Source organism: Bos taurus, chromosome 3 (assembly GCF_002263795.3).
Source record: "Bos taurus isolate L1 Dominette 01449 registration number 42190680 breed Hereford chromosome 3, ARS-UCD2.0, whole genome shotgun sequence".
NCBI lineage: Eukaryota > Metazoa > Chordata > Mammalia > Artiodactyla > Bovidae > Bos > Bos taurus.
The window spans coordinates 62,973,544-62,990,763 of NC_037330.1; the positions used below are offsets into that span (position 1 = coordinate 62,973,544).

At 37.1% G+C, this 17,220-nt stretch overlaps 1 protein-coding gene across 1 annotated transcript in view; it reads right to left on the bottom strand.

Annotated features, from left to right (window-relative positions):
* Window positions 1-17,220, bottom strand: part of ADGRL2 (adhesion G protein-coupled receptor L2) — a gene marked incomplete at its 5' end in the record, with an annotated part of 710,493 nt that overhangs the window by 536,284 nt on the left and 156,989 nt on the right. Inside the window, 1 exon segment of the mRNA NM_181013.1 lies at window positions 16,625-16,678.

A 17,220-nucleotide genomic window follows, 5' to 3' on the forward strand; every position in this document is an offset into this window, starting at 1 on the left:
CCCATAGACTGTAGCCTTCCAGTCTCCTCTGTCCCTGGGATTTCCCAGGCAAGTTTACTGGAGTGGGTTGCCGTTTCCTTCTCCACTTATAACAGATAACTGAGTGAAAATTAGACAGACTACTTGATAACTTTAAGTCAAATGCCACATACGTAGATCATACAGGAATAAAATTAATCACCAGAAGCTGCCATCTCTTTTTACTTTAAGTTTGCTTCTAAGTGGGCATTTTGTCAACATACTGTGAAGGGCAACCATAGATAATTAGGCTAACCTTTCCTTCTTTCCTTCCTTCCTTCTTTTTTCCTTTCCTCCTTCCTGCCCTATCTTTTCCTCTCTCTCCTTCCCCCTGTCTCCCTTTTTTCCTCTTTCTTTTCTTTTTTTGTAGGGCTACCAACTATTCATTTCTGCTTTAAGGAACTCATATTCACACACTACTTTTAAATTTTATTTCATTCTTTCATTCCTGGGCAGATCTCTCCCCCAACCTTGTTTTGGCCTGCTTTATGAAGCTATCTGTATATGGGAGATTTGAAAGATTAATTACTGCTTCAGTGTGATCAGAAGCTCTCAACACATTTACAACATTTTATCTTTTCATCTTTCTGAAGTATACATATAGATATTAAAGTACAAAGAAGTTACATGACAAGCCTTAAAAAAAACCAAATGTTTTGAAAAGATAAAACAGGATCCTTTACTAGTGAGGTACCCCCCTAAGCAAAACACTAGATTTCATTGTAAAATGCAATCAATGGAAATAAATGGGCAGTTGGCACCATGTAAAAGTCAGAATCACTGCAGGTGTTGGGGACATTATTGACACTGACATCTGAGACGGTACTATTTCAAAAATTGTCTTGGCCAATCTGAAAATTAAGAGGGACACTCTTCTAAACCTCTGATCAAGGATTATAACAAAAATTTCACGTGTTTTCAAAAAAGATAATGAAAATCAAACTGTTTAAAAAGATTGAAACAAGCTAATTTTTCAAAAAAGCTTTAACTGCTCAATGGGTGTTGTGTTTATTCTGCTTTAAAAACATGTTTTGTTCAATTTTTGTGGCTCCTTTAAATACTCAAAAATATTCCCAAAGGACAAAGAAAACAATGGAAGGTTGTATGGGCAGAGGAGGAGGCAGAGGAGACATCTGGATTGTGTTTGATCTGGCAGCCCCCTCAGTGTCCGGTGAGGTGGATGCTGCCCTGGGCAAGCAGGAGGGGTCTGCTGTGCTGATATTTGATTTCCAGGTGCAAGTATTCACTCATCTAAATCCTGACCATATGCTGTCACACATCTGCATAAGAACTGCTGTTTCCCTTTTGAACTGGATGTGAAACTGAGACATTACAAGATAGATGGTCCTGAAGCGGTGAAAACACCAGCAATTGTGCTAGGAAGTGGCCGTAGAAGCGTTTCTTGTCTCATTCCTGACATGTCTTTCTCCTTGTTAGGCATGACATTCAGAGGCAAATTGAGAGGAATCAAAATATCAATGTTTTCTAGTCCTATTTCTGATCGTTTTGCTTGTCATGTATAAAGTAAAAGGGGTAACTCTTCAAATCCCTAGAAGCATATCCAATCTGTGGGGTGGGAGACATGTTAAATGTACAATTCTAAGTTTCATTTATACAAGATGAGGAAGTTCTAGAAATCTACTGTGCAACACTGTGCCTATAATTGATTATATAGAATTGTACACTTACAAACATTTTAAAGCTAGATCTCATGTTATTAAATGTTCTTAGTACAATAAATAAAACAATGTGAAACAAAAACATTTACTAACCACTGGGAAACTTATTTCACAGAATGGTGCTATTTGCCAAACAGAACAGAAAGTCTGTGTTGAATAATTATTAACTTAGTGCATTTAGGCAACATTGGCTTACTCATCTGATATTATTATTTTCATATAATGGGTCTTTTGTAAGAATTCAAGATAATACCAGTAAAAGCGTCATAGCTGCTTAAAGCATGGCAGTGACTCATTACTTGACTGAAAGATAGGGTGCCAGTCTTATCCAATCCATTGGGCTTCAATTTTTAGTTTGAAGTTACATAAATTTTGTGAAGAAAGCTGAGCACCGAAGGATTGTTGCTTTTGAACTGTGGTGTTGGAGAAGACTCTTGAGAGTCCCTTGGACTGCAAGGAGATCCAACCTGTCCATTCTGAAGGAGATCAGCCCTGGGATTTCTTCGGAAGGAATGATGCTAAAGCTGAAACTCTAGTACTTTGGCCACCTCATGCGAAGAGTTGACTCATTGGAAAAGACTCTGATGCTGGGAGGGATTGGGGGCAGGAGGAGAAGGGGATGACAGAGGATGAGATGGCTGGATGGCATCACTGACTCAATGGACGTGAGTCTGAGTGAACTCCGGGAGTTGGTGATGGACAGGGAGGCCTGGCGTGCTGCGATTCATGGGGTCGCAAAGAGTCGGACACGACTGAGCGACTGAACTGAAATTTTGTAGTGGCAAATTAAAAGGCATGTGTGATTTGCTTCAAGAATGAAACCAGTAATTGCAAAGATGAGTCCTACTGTGGAATGATGTGGGTCACCATTTGGAGAATATACCAAGCAAGCTGTAATCAGAGAAAGCCCTGAGATGAAATACTTTGAAAATGTCAAAACTTCCATATTTTATTTCTGGGCCATTTTATATATTAACCTATTATTAAAAAATTAATTTGGCTGGAAATTTTTGTTAACTTTCACTTTTGCAGATATTTGGTACTTTTTATATTTATTAAAGAGAAATTTAGAGGGGAAAACTTTAAAATATATTTTTTAGTGGAATTTTACTAAAATCCTTTGGTTACTGGTCAGTTATCATATATGTTATGTTAGTAAGTTAAAAATTAAATCTCTGAAAGAATAGATAATACTATGTTTAAACAGAAACATTTTCATAAACAATAGCTGCTTGGTATTGAATGTTTAACTTTTCTTCCAGTGTATTAAGAGTAGAGATCTAGTTTCTTTTTTAATATTATTTTAACATCTTAAAAATAGAAAATTGAATTAATGTTCATGTTCCATACTAACTGACTATTGAGTAAAAGTATTTTTTCTATATTGATGACTACAGAGACCTTTAATAATTTCTGTTAGATATTATTGTTGTTCAGTTGCTGTGTCATGTCTGAATCTTTCAACACCATGAACTGCAGTACTCCAGGCTTCCTTGTCCTTCACTATCTTCTGGATTTTGCTCAGACTCATGTCCATTGAGTCAGTGATGTCATCCAACTCTCATCCTCTGTCACCCCCTTCTCCTTTTGCCCTCAATCAGGGAAATTCCAGTTAGATGGTAGGGGAAAAAAAAAAGAAAGTTAAAGCTTAAGGAAAAAAAAAATCTTGACACTTGGACAACTATGCTTACTCTATATGTGGCTTCTTAATTTGGTAGGATTTTTGCTACCTTTCATGTCATAATGCTTTCTTATAACAGATGGAAAATGAATTTAGCACTATATTGGGGGACTCCTTGGATTGCTATTTAAATATCCAAAGGGTATATAAAATTTGAATTAGAGTTACAATTCTGTGCATTGTATTTTAGTTTAGGTAATAACATAATTAGGGAAAGAGGAAGACAGGAAAGGAGAAGAGACATGGAAGTGAAATAGAGAAAAAGCAGTAGAAACTTAGAAAAAAGGCCAAAGATAGCAAAGAAAGAAAAAGAAGGAAACAAAGGAGAAAGAAAATAAAAGGCAAAAGGAGGAGGCCAGAAAGTGGGATGGTGGGTTCTTTGAGAAAATATAAAATCAGATATTTAGTGGGAAGACAACTCATAAGGCAGATATAGGGCAATGATATAAAAACATCTGTGATGAAGCCACTTGAAAATGATTTGCTCTCTTAGTTGAAAGCTGTAACCAGTTCTGGAAAGAGGATGCAATAAAAGCACAAACTGAATTTCATCAATAAACGGGTAATTATGGGCCAGATAGATGACTAAATTATGTGAAGCAACTAAATATGCAGCAAGAATAATGACTAGAATAGAAAAAAATAATTTGTATAATATAAGCATTTGCCATTTATTTAAATATCATATTCTAGGTTCAGTTTACTTAAGTTCAGTTGCTCAGTCGTGTCCGACTCTGTGACCCCATGGACCGTAGCACACAAAGCCTCCCTGTCCATCACCAAATCCTGGAGTTGACTCAAACTCAGGTCCATTGAGTTGGTGATGCCATCCAACCATCTAATCCTCTGTCGTCCCCTTCTCCTCCCGCCTTCAACCTTTCTCAGCATGAGGGTCTTTCCAAATGAGTCAGTTCTTCACATCAGGTGGCCAAAGTATTGGAGTTTCAGCTTCAGCATCAGTCCTTCCAATGAATATTCAGGACGGATCTCCTTTAGGATGGACTGGTTGGATCTCCTTGCAGTCCAAGGCACCCTCAGGAGTCTTCTCCAACACAGCAGTTCAAAAGCATCAATTCTTCAGTGCTCAGCTCTCTTTATAGTCCAACTCTCACATCCATACATGACTACTGGAAAAACCATAGCCTTGACTAGACGGACCTTTGTTTGCAAAGTAATGTCTCTGATTTTAATATGCCGTCTAGGTCATAACTTTTCTCCCAAGGAGTAAGCATCTTTTAATTTCATGGCTGCAGTCACCATCTGCAGTGATTTTGGAGCCCCCCAAAATAAAGTCTGTCACTGTTTCCACAGTTTCCCCATCTATTTGCCATGAAGTGATGGGACCAGGTACCATGATCTTAGTTTTCTGAATGTTGAGTTTTAACCCAACTTTTTCATTCTCTTTCACTTTCATTAAGCTGCTGCTGCTGCTGCTGCTAAGTCGCTTCAGTCGTGTCCAACTCTGTGCGACCCCATAGACGGCAGCCGACCTGGCTCCATTGTCCCTGGGATTCTTCAGGCAAGAACACTGGAGTGGGTTGCCATTTCCTTCTCCAATGCATGAAGGTGAAAAGTAAAAGTGAAGTCGTTCAGTCATGCCTGACTCTTCACGACCCCATGGACTGCAGCCTACCAGGCTCCTCTGTCCATGGGATTTTCCAGGCAAGAGTACTGGAGTGGGGTGCCATTGCTTTCATCAACAGGCTCTTTAGTCCTTCTTTGCTTTCTGCCATAAGGGTGGTGTTGTCTTCATATCTGAGGTTATTGATATTTCTCCCGGCAATCTTAATTCCAACTTGTGCTTCATTCAGCCCAGAGTTTCTCATGATGTACTCTGCATATAAGTTCAATAAGCAGGGTGACAATATACAGCCTTGACAAACTCCTTTCCCGATTTGGAACCAGGCTGTTGTTCCATGTCCATTTCTAACTGTTGCTTCTCGACCTGCATACAGATTTCTCAAGAGGCAGGTCAGGTGGTCTGGTATTTCCAACTCTTTAATATTTTTTCACAGTTTGTTGTGGTCCACACAGTCAAAGGCTTTGGCATAGTCAATAAAGCAGAAATAGATGTTTTTCTGAAACTCTCTTGCTTTTTGGATGATCCAATGGATGTTGGCAATTTGATCTCTGGTTCCTCTAACTTTTCTAAAACCAGCTGGAACATCAGGAAGTTCACGGTTCACATATTGCTGAAGCCTCTTTTGGAGAATTGTGAGCATTACTTTACTAGCGTGTGAGATGAGTGCAATTGTTCAGTAGTTTGAGCAGTCTTTGACATTGCCTTTCTTTGGGATTGGAATGAAAACTGACCTTTTCCAGTCCTGTGGCTACTGTTGAGTTTTCCAAATTTGCTGGCATATTGAGTGTAGCACTTTCACAGCATCATCTTTCAGGATTTGAAATAGCTCAACTGGAATTCCATTACCTCCACTAGCTTTGTTCATAGTGATGCTTCATAAGGCCCACTTGACTTCACATTCTAGGTAAATTATTCTAGAATATTCTTCGCATATTCTAGGTAAATACTTTAAATCCACACATATTATAAATGCAACACTTTGAAGATAATCTCAGCAATAAACTCTAACAGTGAATTGATACTTAATTGCTTAGACCCTTACATATTTGTTGCTTTCTTTATCAGATTATTATATCTCATTTTTTAAATAAGAAATTTGACATTTTCAACTCTAATTTCTAGTAATTTAAATATTATTTGAATCTAGATTCAAGTCCCTAAAGGATAAACATCAAAATATTCACCATGACCTTTATAAAAATCTCTCTATGGCATTCATCTTGATTCATCCCTTTGTCTTTCCAATCTTTCTAATGTCTTCATTTTAATTCCAAGTGTCTTAACAATTCAAAATTCCTTTTAGTTTTTGATGCTACATCTATAATGCTGAACTAGCATATGTTTAACTTTTTGTTTGTAGATAGGATACAACATTTTTTAAAAAATTGTTCTATCTTGTCCACATTCTCTTAAGTGAATTTTGCAAATTTTACAGGGAGGGGAAAATGATACATGGCTTCCTCCTATATCAGCTTCTAATAGGTAACACACATTGTATAATGAATGTATGGGTGCATGAGTAACATGCCCGATATTCCGCAGTGCATGCACTGTCACATAATATGATTATGAGGAAAAAACTTTTAACTGCTGCCATTTTTCAGGGAGGTAGCAATCTACCAAGTATCACAGAGCACAGTCTTGGAGGTAGAATAGAATTCAGATTTGGCCAATGGCAAAGCCTATATCCTGGGACTTCCTTGGCAATCCGGTGGTTCATACTCTGTGCTTCCACTGCAGGGGGCACAGATTCAATCCCTGGTCAGGAAACTAGAATACTGGATGCTGCATCCAAAAAATAAAAACAAACTAAAAAACAAAGCCCACATCCTTGTACATCCTGCCTTCTAGTTAGTTATCTACTTTCCACCTTCCATGCATAGGTTTCTGAAAGTAACGTTTTCTAGGGAAGATACCAAGTTATACTCATCTGTGCTTCGATACAGTGACTGGCACAAAGTTGATGGATAAAAAGTTTTGGAAAAAGATACAATAAGTCCAGGTTTCAACTTTATAATTAAATGACTCTTAAGCTTTGGAGAAAGTACCTGCTTCTCCCTTTTGGTTAGGTTTCTGATTACTTAAAACAGATCTGGATGTTCTACGAATGGGGTTCTGGGAGGAAGGAAGTTACAGCGCAGTATATGTGGTCATGTACTGGTCCTCCAGACTTGCTAGCCCGACACCAGCAGTCATAAATGTGTAGTTTAATGTTATTTATATAAACAGGATGTTTGCTCTGAGTTTCTGCAGAAGAATTCTATTGTTAAATTGGGAAATCTTCAAGTCCCAGGGTGGTACATGCTTTAGAATTATGAGGACTTCCCCCCACACCATAGATTTGGTTCTAAAATATTAAGCAAATCTGGCTCTGGTGGGCCAGAGGTGATAGAAAGGGAAGGCAAGAAGCATTCTAGAGATGGAGGCTCCAGATGAAAGGATTGTTCATAATTTCTGAATGTGTGTTAAGCAGCATTTTCGAGTTTGTAGTCCATTAATTGCAATGTTGTTGCATGCTCTCACCAGGTGTTTTTCAATGAGGCACTAAACTTCCCCTTGTAGACTCCAAGAGGATACCTTCAGGCAGATTTAATGCAGAAGATTAAGACTGCATTAAGATTAAGTCTGAAAAGTTCTCCTACCAATTAGCCCTCTAGTATTTCTGTAAGCCTTGAATTTTTGATGCAATCAATGACACCAGTGGAGCCATCTTCTGTGGAGTGCTTATTAAAGATATAAAAATCAATACAAAGATGATACTTGGAAATCTATATCACAAGATAATGAATCACCATGAGAGCCAACTAAGAAGAATGTCAGCAAACCAAACAGAAGGTTTGTGCATAACAAAGTATTTCATGCCAGTAGAATTTAGGCTAAATTTTGTATGAGACAGAAGTCTCAGGCTACACTTATGATACATCTGCATAGCAGTGTTTTAATAAGATGAAGACACAAATCCAACTACACAAAGGGTTTCTAGTGCATTTGAAATGAAAAAGGAAAAAAAAAAAGGTGAGGATTGAGATGTTCACGCCTGAGCCAATAATAGCATGATTTAACTTTAACTAATGACAAAATAGCATCAAAACTTTCTATGTCAGTAATCCTCATTCAATTTCTTTTAAATGAAACATTACTTGCCTGCACCTTAAGTCTGTAAGTACTGATTGTCATTGGAGCTGTGTATTGGAGCTTCACAGAATAGTTCAAATTTAATTTGAACTGGGGATTGATTTCGTTTCCTTCAAAGGAAGATTTATTTTTTTTTCCTTCCAAAATTGAGCTGGTGCGTGACTTTGCAAGTTCATTTTGCTTTTTTTCCTTGACACAATTGTAAGTGACAGAAGAACACTTATGTGTTTTGTCCTTAAGGAGTATCACGATATTGCTAATGATGCCACAAATGAATGGGAGCTATTCTCTGGCTTTAGAGATATGGATTCCCTATGATCCTGTATTGTTGGCTGCCAAAGCAAAAATAACCAAGTCTGCTACAGTCACTAGTCCACTAAACCATTATATATTTATTGGATACAGAGTTTTATACCTGAGATCTCCCAATTTACAACTACATGAGTAAAGTTTTATACTCAGGGATTAGATTAGATGAGGGTGTTTTTGTGTATGTTGGGTGGTTATAAATGTTTCTATTTCCTTCTTTCTCCAGGCACATTTGAGTTCCTCCTTGGAACTTTTCAGTGGTAGCCATTACGGAGGAATATGCTCATAATCACTTTGCATCAGATCCTTAACAGCAAAGTCTGGCTTTTCATTAATTAGTAAACTTACTGGCTTAGAGAGAGATGTCTTTGTTTTTCTTGGATTTTTTTTTTCCATCTACTTCTCATCCTGGTGCCAACACAATTTCCAAAAAGAGAAACAGCGATTAGTTTATGCTCTTGCATTTTAACTTTTGTTTGCTCTGTGCTTTCACTGCCTGTTTCAAAGATTGACTTAATCAGCTGTGAGTTATTAGGAAGTCAGCATGGAATTCCCACAATTTTTCTTTTCTCCCAGCGTATCAGATAACAATAAGAGAGCTAGACACACCTTGTGTAGTTTTAACAAGTCTTTGCAGTTTTGATTTAATTTGTTTCTCTCCCCTTATACCCACTGAGGCTCCCAAAGCAAATGGACAATTCAGGAGCAAAAAACAAGAGGAATTAGTTTAGACTTCAATAAAACACAGATCTCTCGCTGGCAGTATCTGCCCTGATGCGAAGAGTCTGCAGTTTAAAATATTGTGTTTTTTTTGTCCTAACACCTCAGATTGTCCTGTTGAGTCTTCTTTGCCTGGAGAACCTAAACATTCTCAGACTCATCCTCAATGGTGCTGATACTTTAGCTCCTTTATCTTTATCTGTAAAATCTACCCTACGGATACATGAGTATACTTAGCAGTTTTCCAATATTTCTAGACTCAGGGGTTAACTTGGATAGTCTCTTTTAAGTGGTATGAAAAAAAAAAAAAAAAACCAGTTTGAGAGATGTGATTCTCATAGGCAAGAGGTTCATAGCATTTAAGGAAACATTTTTGTAGAAGGAAAGGTTTTTGCATCTTATCCAAGTTACGAAAACTTTTAGCCCTTGTCAGTCAGTAGTCCTGTTTGCTTAGAGAATAGGTTTTGATGTTTTGAAAGATATAATTTATTCATTTACAAATAGCTAGTGATGGCATGCTGTGTGTCCAGTGCTGGGGGTATATTTTGTGTAAGGGAAACCCTGTGAGAGGGATATTCATCAAGACTGTGAAGCTGCTTCTCCTGTGAGATCACACTTTACAGCTTTGGGGGAAATGGTTAGTGTATTTAAAAGTTTGGTTAACAAACAAATTTAAACTGGATAAATTTTTAAACCTGGATTAAGTAATCAAACATTATTCTTAACAGGAGAAAGAAATGAGATGCATAACAAATATTTAAGAGCAAAGTCCTTCTTAATGGGCAAAATAAAAAAAAAAAATCAACCCCAAAATTGGTCAGGTTAAGTCACATGGAAAAAGTTAAGGCTTCAGACAAGGTATGTTTCCCAGATAAAAACTGGTAAGGTCTTAATAAAATCAGCCGGGGGAATAAAAAGGATTGATATCTAAAAAGGGCAGGGTGAACAAGAAAATTTCACCTTCCACACAGTTAAGGTGTGCGTTGACAAAGGTGGGGTCTTCCCTGATAGCTCAACTGGTAAAGAATACACCTGCAATGCAGGAGACCCCTGGGTCAGAAAGATGCCCTGGAGAAGGGATAGGCTACCCATGCCAGTATTCAGGGGTTGCCCTGGTGGCTCAGATGGTAAAGAATCTGTCTGCAGTTTGGGAGACCTGGGTTCGATCTCTGGGTTTGGAAGATCCCCTGGAGAGGGGATAGCAACCCACTTCAGTATTCTTGCCTGGAAACTCCCCATGGACAGAGGAGCCTGGCAGTCTCCAGTCAATGCAGTCACAAAGCTTTGGACATGACTAAGCACAGCACAGCACTGACAAAAGCGAGCAAACCCACATAGGGTATTTATAGTAATATATGAACACAAACGGAGAAGGCACTGGCACCCCACTCCAGTACTCATGCCTGGAGGATCCCATGGACGGAAGAGCCTGGTAGTCTGTAGTCCATGAGGTCGCAAAGAGTCGGACACAACTGAGAAACTTCACTTTCACTTTTCACGTTCATGTTTTGGAGAAGGAAATGGCAACCCACTCCAGTGTTCTTGCCTGGAGAATCCCAGGGACAGGGGAGCCTGGTGGGCTGCCGTCTATGGGGTCACACAGAGTTGGACACTACTGAAGCGACTTAGCAGTAGCAGTATGAACACAAATAGTTTTTTAAATCCATAATTTAATTTAGAAATCAAGAAAATATGTATTATTTTTTAATGCCATGTCTTATGTAATCTAATATAGTATACTTTTCTAGCTTCTATGAAATGAAATAGTGGTTTTAATTAAAAAGAAATTAACGCAAGATGTAGGTAAAGAGAATTACCCAGGAGTTGCACATCAGGCTATTTTGGAGTAATATCTTTGGAAGCTCAGAAATAAGAATAGTTCTAGACTTCTATGAGTCAATGCTTCACTAGATGTCTTAATGGTCGGCCTTCCTACTGACTACTTGACTCCTGTGAATCCAGGGAACTGGGTGAATCCAGTTCTTAAAGGGTCTTAAAGAATCCAGTTCTTAAAGTTTTAGGAGAAATAGGCAGGATAAAAATATAGTAAGGCAGGGAGAGTTTAAATTATAACACAAGTAAATGTGCTTTAAAAAAGAATAGAAAGAAATATAACAAAATGTTAACAATACTTTTCTCAGGGTGTTGGCATAAAAAATTACTTTTTAGCCCTTGTATATTTTGCTATTTATAATTTTTCTACAATAGCATTTCTACTCTAAGCAGAAAAAGGAGTTCAATGAAAAGTATAATCCAACTGTTGAAATTATTATTATATACAGAGGGATACATTTTACCACTGGTAAAGCTTTTAGCTATAGAGGGTAGATGATTTCCATTGAAAGATGTTTTATATCTAGTTAACTGAGAAAGCTTTGGGCAAAATGAGAACTAGAGATCCTCGAAGGTAAAAGCAGTTAAGATTTGATTGACAGGAGGAAGAAAAGATAAGATCAATGGAAGATCTTCCAAACAGTGAGACCAGTCCAAGAGAGCATGTAAGAATTTGAAGGATCTGAAAACAAAGTAAAGTGAACCTTATATGAAAGTGAATAACAAATGAGAAGAGATTAGGAAGTAATCTGGCCTTGAATATGAAAGTAAGAGCAATGATAAAATTCTGTATTTTCAACGTCAAAATTAAGAAACTCTGTTGGGAAATAAGTTTATGGAAAGAGACATGAATCTTAGAGTCAGATTGATTTCTACTTTGAGGGTGGGTGGGCTCTAAGTTATTAGCATTGCATCTGTTTTATTAACTCTATAGCTTTTCCTTTACTTCCAAGAAAAAGCACATATAATGCCTTTACTCTTCATAATTCACTTGCTTAGTCAAATATTCATTGATTTTTCTGAATCTGTAGTCCATCTGTTTGCAAAACACTCATTGACTTCATGGGACTAAATAATAAGTATTGGTTGATGTTAATGTACATACATGCAATAAAACTGTCAACTCAGTCATCTTCCTGGTATACCTGAGTATATAAGAAAAGCATTATTAGACAGTGAGGCAGCACTATCTGAGAAGTGGTGTACGTAATGGAAAGAGCATGGCCTTTGGCCTCAGAAATTCATAAGTTCAAATCCTGGCCCTCCCTCTTGTTAAATTTGATTAAATTAAAATTTTGACTTTTTAAAAAGTCATTTATTTGACTTTCAAATTAGGTCAATACATTTTTCTAATATAAATTTTGTGAGGTGTAAAGGAAATACATAAATTAAAACATAGAGTGCCAGGCAAACAATAAGCCCTCAATAAACGGCAGCTATGACTGTCATTGTCTTCAGTATACTCATGTTTTACTTTCCCAGTAGAATGCAACTTTGAGCTTCAAGAACAATACCTAATTTTAATTTTTTTTTCATGAGTCAAACTTCTGATTATTAGTATGAGAATGGTCTCATTTTTTGCTTAGATAGTAAAGGGTTAATTCATAGAACTAGAAATGAAACAGACTCATCTTCTACATTCTCAAATCTTTCTCTTCCAAGGTCAATGATACTAGCTTTCTCTTTCTGTTAGTTCCCATTAGGGTTTGTCAGAAACCCAAAGAAAGCAGCTGATGAACCTCAGAGACTTTGGATTTCTATTTATGATATAAGGCTACTTAGTAAACTTTATACCCAAGACCAACATTTAGGTCTTTAGGGCTTGAATTTAGAACAATAGCTGTGTTTCTCCCTGGGGGAGATGAATTCTTTCCATCCATCCTGGCATCTTCAATGCTGCAGTCTGAGGGGAGAGGCTGTATGCCAGCTAAGACTGTGATTTTGGTGATAGGTCTATTTACACTTTCACTGGGCATAGAAGAGTGAAAGGCGTATTTGCTGGCAGTTAACTGGCTTTCATGGTGAGTTAACCAGTGTCTTCAACTACTCATTTGCTTTGCTTTTAGTGGTCAAACAGCTTATTACATACACCCTGGATAATATAAATACAGGACCACTGGTTATTTAGCCCAGAGAAGCACAACATATCCAAGCTGTAATCATTATTAAACCCCTATCTTGGATCCCATCTCTTCCATCAGAATTCTACAAAATTCATAATTTATAATACTGAGATAAGTACATGCATTTATTTTTTTCTGATGTTAATATTTATTTTGAAAAGGTTGATTTTACCTTTATAAATAAATTTCAGAGCAGGGGTCACATTTTATATTCTCTTTATACTTCTTTTTTGTGGAACAGTTTTAGACATATTATAAACCCCCAATAAAATTAGTTAAATGGTTTTTCTAATGAAGTTCTCCAAATATCTACTTGGTGAGACTAAAAAAGTAAATGTAGCTTATACTTTATTGTGATTTTAAAGTTTCCAATGAATGTGAAAAGGATCCTTTTTAAACTAACCTTCCATTCTTGAAATGATGGGATCACTGAGGTAAGAGTGGGCAGATAAGTATAAAGATTGACAGGAGAATGTAGATTTGGTGCATGTTAAAATCTGCTAAACATTTTCATTGCTTGAAAGTTCTTCCTAAAAATTAGAACTTTAATTTTGAAATGTCTGCATTTATTTCTTCAAATTATAGATAAAAATTTTTAGTCAGATATATGCTAATTGATCAAGCTTACTCAGAAGATTCAGATGCAGATTTGGGACTAGAACTCAAAAATGGGGTCACAGCTGTGTATTTTTTACAATGATACTTCCCAGAAATGCTGGTTACGTTATCTGTAGACACTATCCATTCATCTTTCTTATATTACCATAGCAATCAAAGTTTACTTTTGGCATAGAGACCCCAGAAAAATTATACTGGAATATTATTTTAAATTTCTGAAGTATTACGCTGAAGCAATTGTCTTAATAGTTAACATTATCGCTTCCAACTAATACTTGTCTCATTTTCAATACTATATTGATGTGATGCTATTCAGGATTATATTAAGATCTACTATATTTACTAGATATATTTTGAAAATAGGAAAGTGAAAGAAATACAGTGGAATCTGAGTAAGAATCATTACAGTAATTTGTTTCTATTTTATTTATTTTTAAATTTGAAGATCTAATTAGCTTTATTATTAGGCAATTCATGAATCAGGCAGCATCCCTGTAGCAACTGGAAGGGCACTCCCCAGTATTTATTTTTAGGAATTTTTTTTTCCTTTAACCTACTGTTAAAACCTATTCTTTAGAAGATACATCATTATTTCAACTTTGTCTAGTTTTGCCTCTTTAAATGATTTTAACCCTAAGTATCACTGTTGACTAAGTATTATAATCGGTGAGTTTTCTGCTTCAGTTGTGTCTGACTCTTTGTGACCCATGGACTGTAGCCCACCATGCTCCTCTCTCCATGGGTATTCTCCAGGAAAAAATACTGGAGTGGGTTGATATTCCCTTCTCCAGGGATCTTGCTGACTCAGGGATTGAACCCACGTCTCTTAAGTCTCCTGAATCGGGAGGCGGGTTTTATACTGCTAGCACCACCTGGGAAGTATTATAATAATGTGGTTAATTAAAAAAAATCTAACTCTAGTTTAAGTCTTATTAAAATTAATCATCTCTTAATGGTTTAGCAGATAACTTGCTTAAAACTTATAATACCATTTTCTGCATTTGAGTTATTAAAGTAAAAATATAGCTATAACCAATGATGTATTAGTAACAAATAACTAAAATAAACTAAACCCCTATGTGTGTTAAAAGATCTATTTCATGAATTTTTATCTTTAAAGTTATCATTGGAAATAGGACACAGATCCAGTACATTTTGGAAATGAAGACACTATGTCAGACAGCAGTTAAAGGCTACTTTCAGATCAAACCCAGGTTTTCCAAGGTTCTATAAGCAAGTGATGCAGTTTCTATTCCTGGCTTGGGAAGATCCCCTGGAATAGGAAATGACAACCTACTCCAGTACTCTCACCTGGGAAATCTCATGGACAGAGGATCCTGGTGGACTACAGTTCATTGGGTCACAAAAATCAGTCATGACTGAGTGACTAAGAGCATACACACACACATACACAAGCTCTGCAATGGTGTTGTTTTCTTTTTCGTAAACTGTTACCTTCTGTCCTGAAAGGAAAGAGGGTGAATGGTAGATTTGAGAAACTGCCTTTGCTAATGGAGGAGGGGGAAATCCACTGACTTGTTCTGACCAACAAGCACCGTGTTATGCTTCTTAGAAGAAAAGGAAGGATGTGAGTGGAAACACTGACTATTGGCAAATTTACTGGAGAGATGAAGTCATTAGCCACATATAGGCTCATTAAGCTGTAATGGTGATAATAATCATCAGTTTGTGATTTGGAAGAATGGTGCCTCCATCCCCTTGAAAGGCTTTCATTCTGTAGGTTCCTTTTTATGCTGCTTCTTGAAACTCTATGCCAATTGATGTTTGCATGTTTCTGAAATGGCGAGTCTTCTAATTGATCCTTTCACTACACTTGCACTGAGCTGGCAGGCACCCTGTTGTCAGGTCACTTTCACATCACACCACCTAGGGCTGGCCAGGGACCCATTCAAAGGGCAATGGAATGCCAATTATTCTCCTTCCTGGCATTTACACTAAAGCTATACTATATCTCCTTTAGGAGAGAGGCTGCTAAAAGAGAACTGGGAGTTTGGTTTCCTTAATAATTCCCATAACCACAGCATTTCTGGACTAAAGGATAATCGAGAAACTGAAGCAAAATGAGGAGGTAGAATAAAAGCATTTAAATTAGTAAATCTAGTGTTTTGTAGGTGTCAGGAAATAATTTAAGTGCTTTACATCAACTCATTTGTTTATACTATGTCACAGTTCTTGGGAGTGAATACTATATTTCTCCTACTTTGTAGATGAGAACATTGAAGACCACAGTGTCATAGCTAGTAAATGGCAGAACCACAGTTTGAATTTAGGTTGGATCTAAAGCCTAGGTTTTTAGTCATTTTGCTATAGGTAATTCAAAGATCCTCTTCAATCTATCTTAGTGTAGAATTGATAGCTTCTAGGAATGTGTAATTATTCAACAAGCAGGAAAGCAAATGATGGTTGTGATCCAGAGAAACAGAAATCTGAGGCCATCTGCTATAAATCCCTTTATTCCTTATATCCCCATCTGACACCTCCTGTGGTAGAAACAGCCCTCATCAGATGTTTGTACCTCTTCTTACTTCTAGAGAGGAATGCATCCTAATAATTTCAAGCTTCATTTATGAAAATGACAAATCTAATTGTTCTCCAATTGACTATAGGATTTGTGATGTCCTGGCATACTTCAGGGCAAGAGTCTCCTAAGAACACAAGGATACTGTTGTAGGAAATTGAGGTAAGGAGCCAGCGTTAAGTCTGACTGAAGAGAGGGAACTCACAGATGTCCTGTATTCTTCCCTCAGTGCCCCCAGGATTATGATTCTACCCTCTACTAAAAGATTACACAGTATCGTAACTTAGAAACTCACCACAGAGTAGTAAAGGACAATACATTTACACAACGCTGGAATTCGTATTATAATTAGATCCATTATGTCTTATTTTGAAGTTAATCATTTACCTTATAAATCTATGTCAGCTCCATACTCTTCAGAACTAGTTAGGAGGTTTAGACCTAGAAGGAAGACAAACAAATTCATAGTTCAAATTCAGCATGAGAAGAATATCAATTGGACTGAAGATGATTCACATGTGTGTTAAATATTGTTTTAGTCAGATTCAAATTATAAAGACAGATTATAAAGACATTTATCAGTTCAGAGGTTCAGAGAAGATAGTATTTAGATGACACAGAATATCAACATTTGTGTCTCTGTGCTTTCAATGTTAGCTTAGACAAAAAAGTTAAAGGGTCTAAAATGATTACTAGAACTGTACAATGTAACTGAACCCAGGATAGAGGAGCAGGCTGTCACCCACCTGGGGAAACGGGTAAATAAATAGATCAATTACACTCTTATCTTATTAGTCATTAGACAGCCCATTGATACTACCTGCTTATGTGAAATGTAAAAGCAGGGGTCAGCCATTGGAAAGCTGACACCTTACTTGTGAACCCCTGTTTCTTTCTGCTCTGGTCACAGGATGGAAAAGGCCAAACTATGACCCTTAGAAGCTAAGCATCTGTCCCCCTGGTAAATGCAGTTGTGAGGGCAA